Source organism: Somniosus microcephalus, unplaced genomic scaffold, assembly GCF_052327205.1.
Source record: "Somniosus microcephalus isolate GS21.2 unplaced genomic scaffold, FLI_Smic_1.0 unresolved_chr4, whole genome shotgun sequence".
NCBI lineage: Eukaryota > Metazoa > Chordata > Chondrichthyes > Squaliformes > Somniosidae > Somniosus > Somniosus microcephalus.
Window position 1 is genome coordinate 29,131,877 of NW_028225182.1, and position 11,265 is coordinate 29,143,141.

Consider the following 11,265-nt stretch of genomic DNA (forward strand, 5'->3'; position numbering starts at 1 on the left):
CTCAATCAAAATCAGTTCAAAATCGGCACAATCAAGATAAGTCCAAACTCGACCCTGTCAAGATCAGTTCAATCTCAGCCCAATGAAGATCAGTCCAAACTCGGCACAGTCAAGTTCAGTCCAAATTCGGCCCAGTCAAGATCAGTCCAAACTCGGCTCAGTTAAGATCAGTCCAAACTCGGCCCAGACAAGATCACCAAACTCGGCCGAATCTAGATCAGTTCAATCTCGGCGCTGTCAAGATCAGTCCAAACTTGGACCAGTCAAGATCAGTCCAAACTCAGTCCAGTCAAGATCATTTCAAACTCGGCCCAGTCACGATCAGTTCAAACTCGGCCCAGTCAAGATCAGTCCAAACTCGGCCCAGTCACGATCAGTTCATACTCGGCCCAGGCATGATCAGCCCTAACTCTGCCCAGTCAAAATTAATCCAACCTCGGTCCAGTCAAGATCAGTCCAAACTCGGACCAGTCATGAACAGTCCACAGTCGGCCCAGTCAAGATCAGTCCAAACTCGGCCCAGTCAAGATCAGTCCAAACTCGGCCCAGTCAAGATCAGTCCAAACTCAGCCCAGTCAAGATCAGTCCAAACTCGGCCCAGTCAAGATGAGTCCAAACTCGGACCAGTCACGATCAGTTCAAACTCGGCCCAGTCAAGATCAGTCCAAACTCGTCCCAGTCAAGATCAGTCTAAACTCGGCCCAGTCAAGATCAGTCCAAACTCGGATCAATCAAGATCAGTCCAAACTCGGCCCAGGCAAGATCAGTTCAAACTCGGCCCAGTCAAGATCAGTCCAAACTCGGCCCAGTCAAGATCAGTCAAAACTCGGCCTAGTCAAGATCAGTTCAAACTCGGCCCAGGCAAGATCATTCCAAACTCGGCCCAGTCAAGATCAGTCCAAACTCGGATCAGTCAAGATCAGTCCAAACTCGGCCCAGGCAAGATCAGTCCAAACTCTGGCCAGTCAAGATCTGTCCAAGCTCGGACCAGTCAAGATCAGTCCAAACTCGGCCCAGTCAATATCTGTCCAAACTCGGACCAGTCAAGATAAGTCCAAACTCGGACCAGAGAAGATCTGTCCAAACTCGGACCAGTCAAGATCAGTCCAAACTCGGACCAGTCAAGATCATTCCAAACTCGGCCCAGTCAAGATCAGTCTAAAGTCAGCTCAGTGAAGATCAGTCTAATCTCAGACCAGTCAAGATCAGTTTAAACTGGGCCCAGTGAAGATCAGTCCAAACTCGGCCCAGTCAAGATCAGTCCAATCTCGGCCCAGTCAAGATCAGTCTAAAGTCAGCTCAGTGAAGATCAGTCCAATCTCAGACCAGTCAAGGTCAGTCTAAACTGGGCCCAGTGAAGATCAGTCCAAAATCGGCCAAGTCAAGATCAGTCCAAACTCGGCCCCGTTAAGATCGGTTCAAACTCGGCCCAGTCAAGATCAGTCCAAACTCAGCACAGTCAAGATCAGTCCAAACTCTGTCCAGTCAAGATCAGTCCAAACTCGGCCCAGTCAAGATCAGTCAAAACACGGCCCAATCAAGATCAGTCTAAACTCGGCTCAGTTAAGATCAGTCTAAACTCGGCTCAGTCAAGATCAGTCCAAACTCAGCCCTGTCACGATCAGTTCAAACTTGGCCCAGTCAAAATCAGTCCAAACTCAGCTCCGTCAAGATCAGTCCAAACTCGGCCATGGCATGATCAGACCAAACTCAGCACACTCAAGTTCAGTCTAAACTCGTCGCAGTCAAGATCAGTTCAAACTCGGCCCAAGTCAGGATCAGTCCAAACTCAGCCCAGTCAAGACAAGTCCAAACCCGGCCCAGTCAAGATCAGTGCAAACTCGGCCCAGTCAAGATAAATCCAAACTCGGACCAGTCAAGATAAGTCCAAACTCGGACCAGTCAAGATCAGTCCAAACTCTGGCCAGTCAAGATCTGTCCAAACTCAGACCAGTCAAGATCAGTCCAAACTCGGCCCAGTCAATATCTGTCCAAACTCGGACCAGTCAAGATAAGTCCAAACTCGGCCCAGAGAAGATCTGTCCAAACTCGGACCAGTCAAGATCAGTCCAAACACGGACCAGTCAAGATCATTCCAAACTCGGCCCAGTCAGGATCAGTCTAAAGTCAGCTCAGTGAAGATCAGTCTAATCTCAGACCAGTCAAGATCAGTCTAAACTGGGCCCAGTGAAGATCAGTCCAAACTCGGCCCAGTCAAGATCAGTCCAATCTCGGCCCAGTCAAGATCAGTCTAAAGTCAGCTCAGTGAAGATCAGTCCAATCTCAGACCAGTCAAGATCAGTCTAAACTGGGCCCAGTGAAGATCAGTCCAAAATCGGCCAAGTCAAGATCAGTCCAAACTCGGCCCAGTTAAGATCGGTTCAAACTCGACCCAGTCAAGATCAGTCCAAACTCAGCACAGTCAAGATCAGTCCAAACTCTGTCCAGTCAAGATCAGTCCAAACTCGGCCCAGTCAAGATCAGTCAAAATGCGGCCCAATCAAGATCAGTCTAAACTCGGCTCAGTTAAGGTCAGTCTAAACTCGGCCCAGTCAAGATCAGTCTAAACTCGGCCCAGTCAAGATCAGTTCAATCTCAGCCCAGTCAAGATCAGAACAAACTCGGCCCAGTCAAGATCAGTCAAAACTCGGTCCAGTCAAGATGAGTCTAAACTCGGCTCAGTTAAGATCAGTCCAAACTCGGCCCAGTCAAGATCAGTCCAAACTCGACCCAGTCAAAATCAGTCCAAACTCGGCCCAGTCAAAATCAGTCCAAACTCGGCCGAGTCAAGATCAGTCCAAACTCGGCCGAGTCAAGATCAGTCCAAACTCGGCCCAGTCAAGGTCAGTGCAAAGGCGGCCCAGTCAAAATCTGTTCAAAGTCGGCCCAGTGAAGATCAGTCCAAACTCGGCCCAGTCAAGATCAGTTCAAACTCGGCCCAGTCAAGATCAGTCCAAGCTCGGCCAAGTCAAGATCAGTTCAAACTCGGCCCAGTCAAGATCAGTTCAAACTCGGCCCAAGTCAGGATCATTCCAAACTCAGCCCAGTGAAGATCAGTCCAAACTCGGCCAAGTCAAGATCAGTCCAAACTCGGCCCAGCCAAGATCAGTCAAAACTCGGCCCAGTCAAGATCAGTCTAAACTCGGCTCAGTTAAGATCAGTCCAAACTCGGCCGAATCAAGATCAGTTCAATCTCGGCGCTGTCAAGATCAGTCCAAATTCAGCCCAGTCAAGATCATTCCAAACTCGGCCCAGTCACGATCAGTTCAAACTCGGCCCAGTCAAGATCAGTCCAAACCCGGCCCAGTCAGGATCAGTCCAAACTCGGTCCAGACAAGATCAGTCCAAACTCGGCCCAGTCAACATCAGTCCAAAGTCGGCACAGTCAAGATCAGTCCAAAGTCGGCCTAGTCAAGATCAGTTCAAACTCGGCCCAAGTCAGGATCAGTCCAAACTTGGCCCAGTAAAAATCAGTCCAAACTCAGCTCCGTCAAGATCAGTCCAAACTCGACCATGGCATGATCAGACCAAACTCAGCACACTCAAGTTCAGTCTAAACTCGTCCCAGTCAAGATCAGTTCAAACTCGGCCCAAGTCAGGATCAGTCCAAACTCAGCCCAGTCAAGACAAGTCCAAACCTGGCCCAGTCAAGATCAGTACAAACTCGGCCCAGTCAAGATAAATCCAAACTCGGACCAGTCAAGATAGGACCAAACTCGGCCCAGTCTAGATCAGTCCAAACTCTGTCCAGTCGAGATCAGTCCCGAGTCAGCTCAATCAAAATCAGTTCAAAATCGGCACAATCAAGATAAGTCCAAACTCGACCCTGTCAAGATCAGTTCAATCTCAGCCCAATGAAGATCAGTCCAAACTCGGCACAGTCAAGTTCAGTCCAAATTCGGCCCAGTCAAGATCAGTCCAAACTCGGCTCAGTTAAGATCAGTCCAAACTCGGCCCAGACAAGATCAGTCCAAACTCGGCCGAATCTAGATCAGTTCAATCTCGGCGCTGTCAAGATCAGTCCAAACTTGGACCAGTCAAGATCAGTCCAAACTCAGTCCAGTCAAGATCATTTCAAACTCGGCCCAGTCACGATCAGTTCAAACTCGGCCCAGTCAAGATCAGTCCAAACTCGGCCCAGTCACGATCAGTTCATACTCGGCCCAGGCATGATCAGCCCTAACTCTGCCCAGTCAAAATTAATCCAACCTCGGTCCAGTCAAGATCAGTCCAAACTCGGACCAGTCATGAACAGTCCACAGTCGGCCCAGTCAAGATCAGTCCAAACTCGGCCCAGTCAAGATCAGTCCAAACTCGGCCCAGTCAAGATCAGTCCAAACTCAGCCCAGTCAAGATCAGTCCAAACTCGGCCCAGTCAAGATGAGTCCAAACTCGGACCAGTCACGATCAGTTCAAACTCGGCCCAGTCAAGATCAGTCCAAACTCGTCCCAGTCAAGATCAGTCTAAACTCGGCCCAGTCAAGATCAGTCCAAACTCGGATCAATCAAGATCAGTCCAAACTCGGCCCAGGCAAGATCAGTTCAAACTCGGCCCAGTCAAGATCAGTCCAAACTCGGCCCAGTCAAGATCAGTCAAAACTCGGCCTAGTCAAGATCAGTTCAAACTCGGCCCAGGCAAGATCATTCCAAACTCGGCCCAGTCAAGATCAGTCCAAACTCGGATCAGTCAAGATCAGTCCAAACTCGGCCCAGGCAAGATCAGTCCAAACTCTGGCCAGTCAAGATCTGTCCAAGCTCGGACCAGTCAAGATCAGTCCAAACTCGGCCCAGTCAATATCTGTCCAAACTCGGACCAGTCAAGATAAGTCCAAACTCGGACCAGAGAAGATCTGTCCAAACTCGGACCAGTCAAGATCAGTCCAAACTCGGACCAGTCAAGATCATTCCAAACTCGGCCCAGTCAAGATCAGTCTAAAGTCAGCTCAGTGAAGATCAGTCTAATCTCAGACCAGTCAAGATCAGTTTAAACTGGGCCCAGTGAAGATCAGTCCAAACTCGGCCCAGTCAAGATCAGTCCAATCTCGGCCCAGTCAAGATCAGTCTAAAGTCAGCTCAGTGAAGATCAGTCCAATCTCAGACCAGTCAAGGTCAGTCTAAACTGGGCCCAGTGAAGATCAGTCCAAAATCGGCCAAGTCAAGATCAGTCCAAACTCGGCCCCGTTAAGATCGGTTCAAACTCGGCCCAGTCAAGATCAGTCCAAACTCAGCACAGTCAAGATCAGTCCAAACTCTGTCCAGTCAAGATCAGTCCAAACTCGGCCCAGTCAAGATCAGTCAAAACACGGCCCAATCAAGATCAGTCTAAACTCGGCTCAGTTAAGATCAGTCTAAACTCGGCTCAGTCAAGATCAGTCCAAACTCAGCCCTGTCACGATCAGTTCAAACTTGGCCCAGTCAAAATCAGTCCAAACTCAGCTCCGTCAAGATCAGTCCAAACTCGGCCATGGCATGATCAGACCAAACTCAGCACACTCAAGTTCAGTCTAAACTCGTCGCAGTCAAGATCAGTTCAAACTCGGCCCAAGTCAGGATCAGTCCAAACTCAGCCCAGTCAAGACAAGTCCAAACCCGGCCCAGTCAAGATCAGTGCAAACTCGGCCCAGTCAAGATAAATCCAAACTCGGACCAGTCAAGATAAGTCCAAACTCGGACCAGTCAAGATCAGTCCCAACTCTGGCCAGTCAAGATCTGTCCAAACTCAGACCAGTCAAGATCAGTCCAAACTCGGCCCAGTCAATATCTGTCCAAACTCGGACCAGTCAAGATAAGTCCAAACTCGGCCCAGAGAAGATCTGTCCAAACTCGGACCAGTCAAGATCAGTCCAAACACGGACCAGTCAAGATCATTCCAAACTCGGCCCAGTCAGGATCAGTCTAAAGTCAGCTCAGTGAAGATCAGTCTAATCTCAGACCAGTCAAGATCAGTCTAAACTGGGCCCAGTGAAGATCAGTCCAAACTCGGCCCAGTCAAGATCAGTCCAATCTCGGCCCAGTCAAGATCAGTCTAAAGTCAGCTCAGTGAAGATCAGTCCAATCTCAGACCAGTCAAGATCAGTCTAAACTGGGCCCAGTGAAGATCAGTCCAAAATCGGCCAAGTCAAGATCAGTCCAAACTCGGCCCAGTTAAGATCGGTTCAAACTCGACCCAGTCAAGATCAGTCCAAACTCAGCACAGTCAAGATCAGTCCAAACTCTGTCCAGTCAAGATCAGTCCAAACTCGGCCCAGTCAAGATCAGTCAAAATGCGGCCCAATCAAGATCAGTCTAAACTCGGCTCAGTTAAGGTCAGTCTAAACTCGGCCCAGTCAAGATCAGTCTAAACTCGGCCCAGTCAAGATCAGTTCAATCTCAGCCCAGTCAAGATCAGAACAAACTCGGCCCAGTCAAGATCAGTCAAAACTCGGTCCAGTCAAGATGAGTCTAAACTCGGCTCAGTTAAGATCAGTCCAAACTCGGCCCAGTCAAGATCAGTCCAAACTCGACCCAGTCAAAATCAGTCCAAACTCGGCCCAGTCAAAATCAGTCCAAACTCGGCCGAGTCAAGATCAGTCCAAACTCGGCCGAGTCAAGATCAGTCCAAACTCGGCCCAGTCAAGGTCAGTGCAAAGGCGGCCCAGTCAAAATCTGTTCAAAGTCGGCCCAGTGAAGATCAGTCCAAACTCGGCCCAGTCAAGATCAGTTCAAACTCGGCCCAGTCAAGATCAGTCCAAGCTCGGCCAAGTCAAGATCAGTTCAAACTCGGCCCAGTCAAGATCAGTTCAAACTCGGCCCAAGTCAGGATCATTCCAAACTCAGCCCAGTGAAGATCAGTCCAAACTCGGCCAAGTCAAGATCAGTCCAAACTCGGCCCAGCCAAGATCAGTCAAAACTCGGCCCAGTCAAGATCAGTCTAAACTCGGCTCAGTTAAGATCAGTCCAAACTCGGCCGAATCAAGATCAGTTCAATCTCGGCGCTGTCAAGATCAGTCCAAATTCAGCCCAGTCAAGATCATTCCAAACTCGGCCCAGTCACGATCAGTTCAAACTCGGCCCAGTCAAGATCAGTCCAAACCCGGCCCAGTCAGGATCAGTCCAAACTCGGTCCAGACAAGATCAGTCCAAACTCGGCCCAGTCAACATCAGTCCAAAGTCGGCACAGTCAAGATCAGTCCAAAGTCGGCCTAGTCAAGATCAGTTCAAACTCGGCCCAAGTCAGGATCAGTCCAAACTTGGCCCAGTAAAAATCAGTCCAAACTCAGCTCCGTCAAGATCAGTCCAAACTCGACCATGGCATGATCAGACCAAACTCAGCACACTCAAGTTCAGTCTAAACTCGTCCCAGTCAAGATCAGTTCAAACTCGGCCCAAGTCAGGATCAGTCCAAACTCAGCCCAGTCAAGACAAGTCCAAACCTGGCCCAGTCAAGATCAGTCTAAAGTCAGCTCAGTGAAGATCAGTCTAATCTCAGACCAGTCAAGATCAGTTTAAACTGGGCCCAGTGAAGATCAGTCCAAACTCGGCCCAGTCAAGATCAGTCCAATCTCGGCCCAGTCAAGATCAGTCTAAAGTCAGCTCAGTGAAGATCAGTCCAATCTCAGACCAGTCAAGGTCAGTCTAAACTGGGCCCAGTGAAGATCAGTCCAAAATCGGCCAAGTCAAGATCAGTCCAAACTCGGCCCCGTTAAGATCGGTTCAAACTCGGCCCAGTCAAGATCAGTCCAAACTCAGCACAGTCAAGATCAGTCCAAACTCTGTCCAGTCAAGATCAGTCCAAACTCGGCCCAGTCAAGATCAGTCAAAACACGGCCCAATCAAGATCAGTCTAAACTCGGCTCAGTTAAGATCAGTCTAAACTCGGCTCAGTCAAGATCAGTCCAAACTCAGCCCTGTCACGATCAGTTCAAACTTGGCCCAGTCAAAATCAGTCCAAACTCAGCTCCGTCAAGATCAGTCCAAACTCGGCCATGGCATGATCAGACCAAACTCAGCACACTCAAGTTCAGTCTAAACTCGTCGCAGTCAAGATCAGTTCAAACTCGGCCCAAGTCAGGATCAGTCCAAACTCAGCCCAGTCAAGACAAGTCCAAACCCGGCCCAGTCAAGATCAGTGCAAACTCGGCCCAGTCAAGATAAATCCAAACTCGGACCAGTCAAGATAAGTCCAAACTCGGACCAGTCAAGATCAGTCCAAACTCTGGCCAGTCAAGATCTGTCCAAACTCAGACCAGTCAAGATCAGTCCAAACTCGGCCCAGTCAATATCTGTCCAAACTCGGACCAGTCAAGATAAGTCCAAACTCGGCCCAGAGAAGATCTGTCCAAACTCGGACCAGTCAAGATCAGTCCAAACACGGACCAGTCAAGATCATTCCAAACTCGGCCCAGTCAGGATCAGTCTAAAGTCAGCTCAGTGAAGATCAGTCTAATCTCAGACCAGTCAAGATCAGTCTAAACTGGGCCCAGTGAAGATCAGTCCAAACTCGGCCCAGTCAAGATCAGTCCAATCTCGGCCCAGTCAAGATCAGTCTAAAGTCAGCTCAGTGAAGATCAGTCCAATCTCAGACCAGTCAAGATCAGTCTAAACTGGGCCCAGTGAAGATCAGTCCAAAATCGGCCAAGTCAAGATCAGTCCAAACTCGGCCCAGTTAAGATCGGTTCAAACTCGACCCAGTCAAGATCAGTCCAAACTCAGCACAGTCAAGATCAGTCCAAACTCTGTCCAGTCAAGATCAGTCCAAACTCGGCCCAGTCAAGATCAGTCAAAATGCGGCCCAATCAAGATCAGTCTAAACTCGGCTCAGTTAAGGTCAGTCTAAACTCGGCCCAGTCAAGATCAGTCTAAACTCGGCCCAGTCAAGATCAGTTCAATCTCAGCCCAGTCAAGATCAGAACAAACTCGGCCCAGTCAAGATCAGTCAAAACTCGGTCCAGTCAAGATGAGTCTAAACTCGGCTCAGTTAAGATCAGTCCAAACTCGGCCCAGTCAAGATCAGTCCAAACTCGACCCAGTCAAAATCAGTCCAAACTCGGCCCAGTCAAAATCAGTCCAAACTCGGCCGAGTCAAGATCAGTCCAAACTCGGCCGAGTCAAGATCAGTCCAAACTCGGCCCAGTCAAGGTCAGTGCAAAGGCGGCCCAGTCAAAATCTGTTCAAAGTCGGCCCAGTGAAGATCAGTCCAAACTCGGCCCAGTCAAGATCAGTTCAAACTCGGCCCAGTCAAGATCAGTCCAAGCTCGGCCAAGTCAAGATCAGTTCAAACTCGGCCCAGTCAAGATCAGTTCAAACTCGGCCCAAGTCAGGATCATTCCAAACTCAGCCCAGTGAAGATCAGTCCAAACTCGGCCAAGTCAAGATCAGTCCAAACTCGGCCCAGCCAAGATCAGTCAAAACTCGGCCCAGTCAAGATCAGTCTAAACTCGGCTCAGTTAAGATCAGTCCAAACTCGGCCGAATCAAGATCAGTTCAATCTCGGCGCTGTCAAGATCAGTCCAAATTCAGCCCAGTCAAGATCATTCCAAACTCGGCCCAGTCACGATCAGTTCAAACTCGGCCCAGTCAAGATCAGTCCAAACCCGGCCCAGTCAGGATCAGTCCAAACTCGGTCCAGACAAGATCAGTCCAAACTCGGCCCAGTCAACATCAGTCCAAAGTCGGCACAGTCAAGATCAGTCCAAAGTCGGCCTAGTCAAGATCAGTTCAAACTCGGCCCAAGTCAGGATCAGTCCAAACTTGGCCCAGTAAAAATCAGTCCAAACTCAGCTCCGTCAAGATCAGTCCAAACTCGACCATGGCATGATCAGACCAAACTCAGCACACTCAAGTTCAGTCTAAACTCGTCCCAGTCAAGATCAGTTCAAACTCGGCCCAAGTCAGGATCAGTCCAAACTCAGCCCAGTCAAGACAAGTCCAAACCTGGCCCAGTCAAGATCAGTACAAACTCGGCCCAGTCAAGATAAATCCAAACTCGGACCAGTCAAGATAGGACCAAACTCGGCCCAGTCTAGATCAGTCCAAACTCTGTCCAGTCGAGATCAGTCCCGAGTCAGCTCAATCAAAATCAGTTCAAAATCGGCACAATCAAGATAAGTCCAAACTCGACCCTGTCAAGATCAGTTCAATCTCAGCCCAATGAAGATCAGTCCAAACTCGGCACAGTCAAGTTCAGTCCAAATTCGGCCCAGTCAAGATCAGTCCAAACTCGGCTCAGTTAAGATCAGTCCAAACTCGGCCCAGACAAGATCAGTCCAAACTCGGCCGAATCTAGATCAGTTCAATCTCGGCGCTGTCAAGATCAGTCCAAACTTGGACCAGTCAAGATCAGTCCAAACTCAGTCCAGTCAAGATCATTTCAAACTCGGCCCAGTCACGATCAGTTCAAACTCGGCCCAGGCAAGATCATTCCAAACTCGGCCCAGTCAAGATCAGTCCAAACTCGGATCAGTCAAGATCAGTCCAAACTCGGCCCAGGCAAGATCAGTCCAAACTCGGCCCAGGCAAGATCATTCCAAGCTCGGTCCAGTCAAGATCAGTCCAAACTCGGCCCAGTCAAGATCAGTCAAAACACAGCCCTGTCAGGATCAGTTCAAACATGGCCCAGTCAAAATCAGTCCAAACTCGGCTCCGTCAAGATCAGTCCAAACTCGGCCATGGCATGATCAGACCAAACTCAACACACTCAAGTTCAGTCTAAACTCGTCCCAGTCAAGATCAGTCCAAACTCGGTCCAGTCAAGATCAGTCCAAACCCGGCCCCTTCAAGGTCAGTACAAACTCGGTCCAGTCAAGATCAGTCCAAACCCGGCCCAGTCAAGATCAGTCCAAACTCGGTCCAGACAAGATCAGTTCAAACTCGGCCCAAGTCAGGATCAGTCCAAACTCAGCCCTGTCAAGATCAGTTCAAACTTGGCCCAGTCAAAATCAGTCCAAACTCAGCTCCGTCAAGATCAGTCCAAACTCGGCCATGGCATGATCAGACCAAACTCAGCACACTCAAGTTCAGTCTAAACTCGACGCAGTCAAGATCAGTTCAAACTCGGCCCAAGTCAGGATCAGTCCAAACTCAGCCCAGTCAAGAGAAGTCCAAACCCGGCCCAGTCAAGATAAATCCAAACTCGGACCAGTCAAGATAAGTCCAAACTCGGACCAGTCAAGATCAGTCCAAACTCGGCTCAGTTAAGATCAGTCCAAACTCGGCCCAGACAAGATCAGTCCAAACTCGGCCGAATCTAGATCAGTTCAATCTCGGCGCTGTCAAGATCAGTCCAAA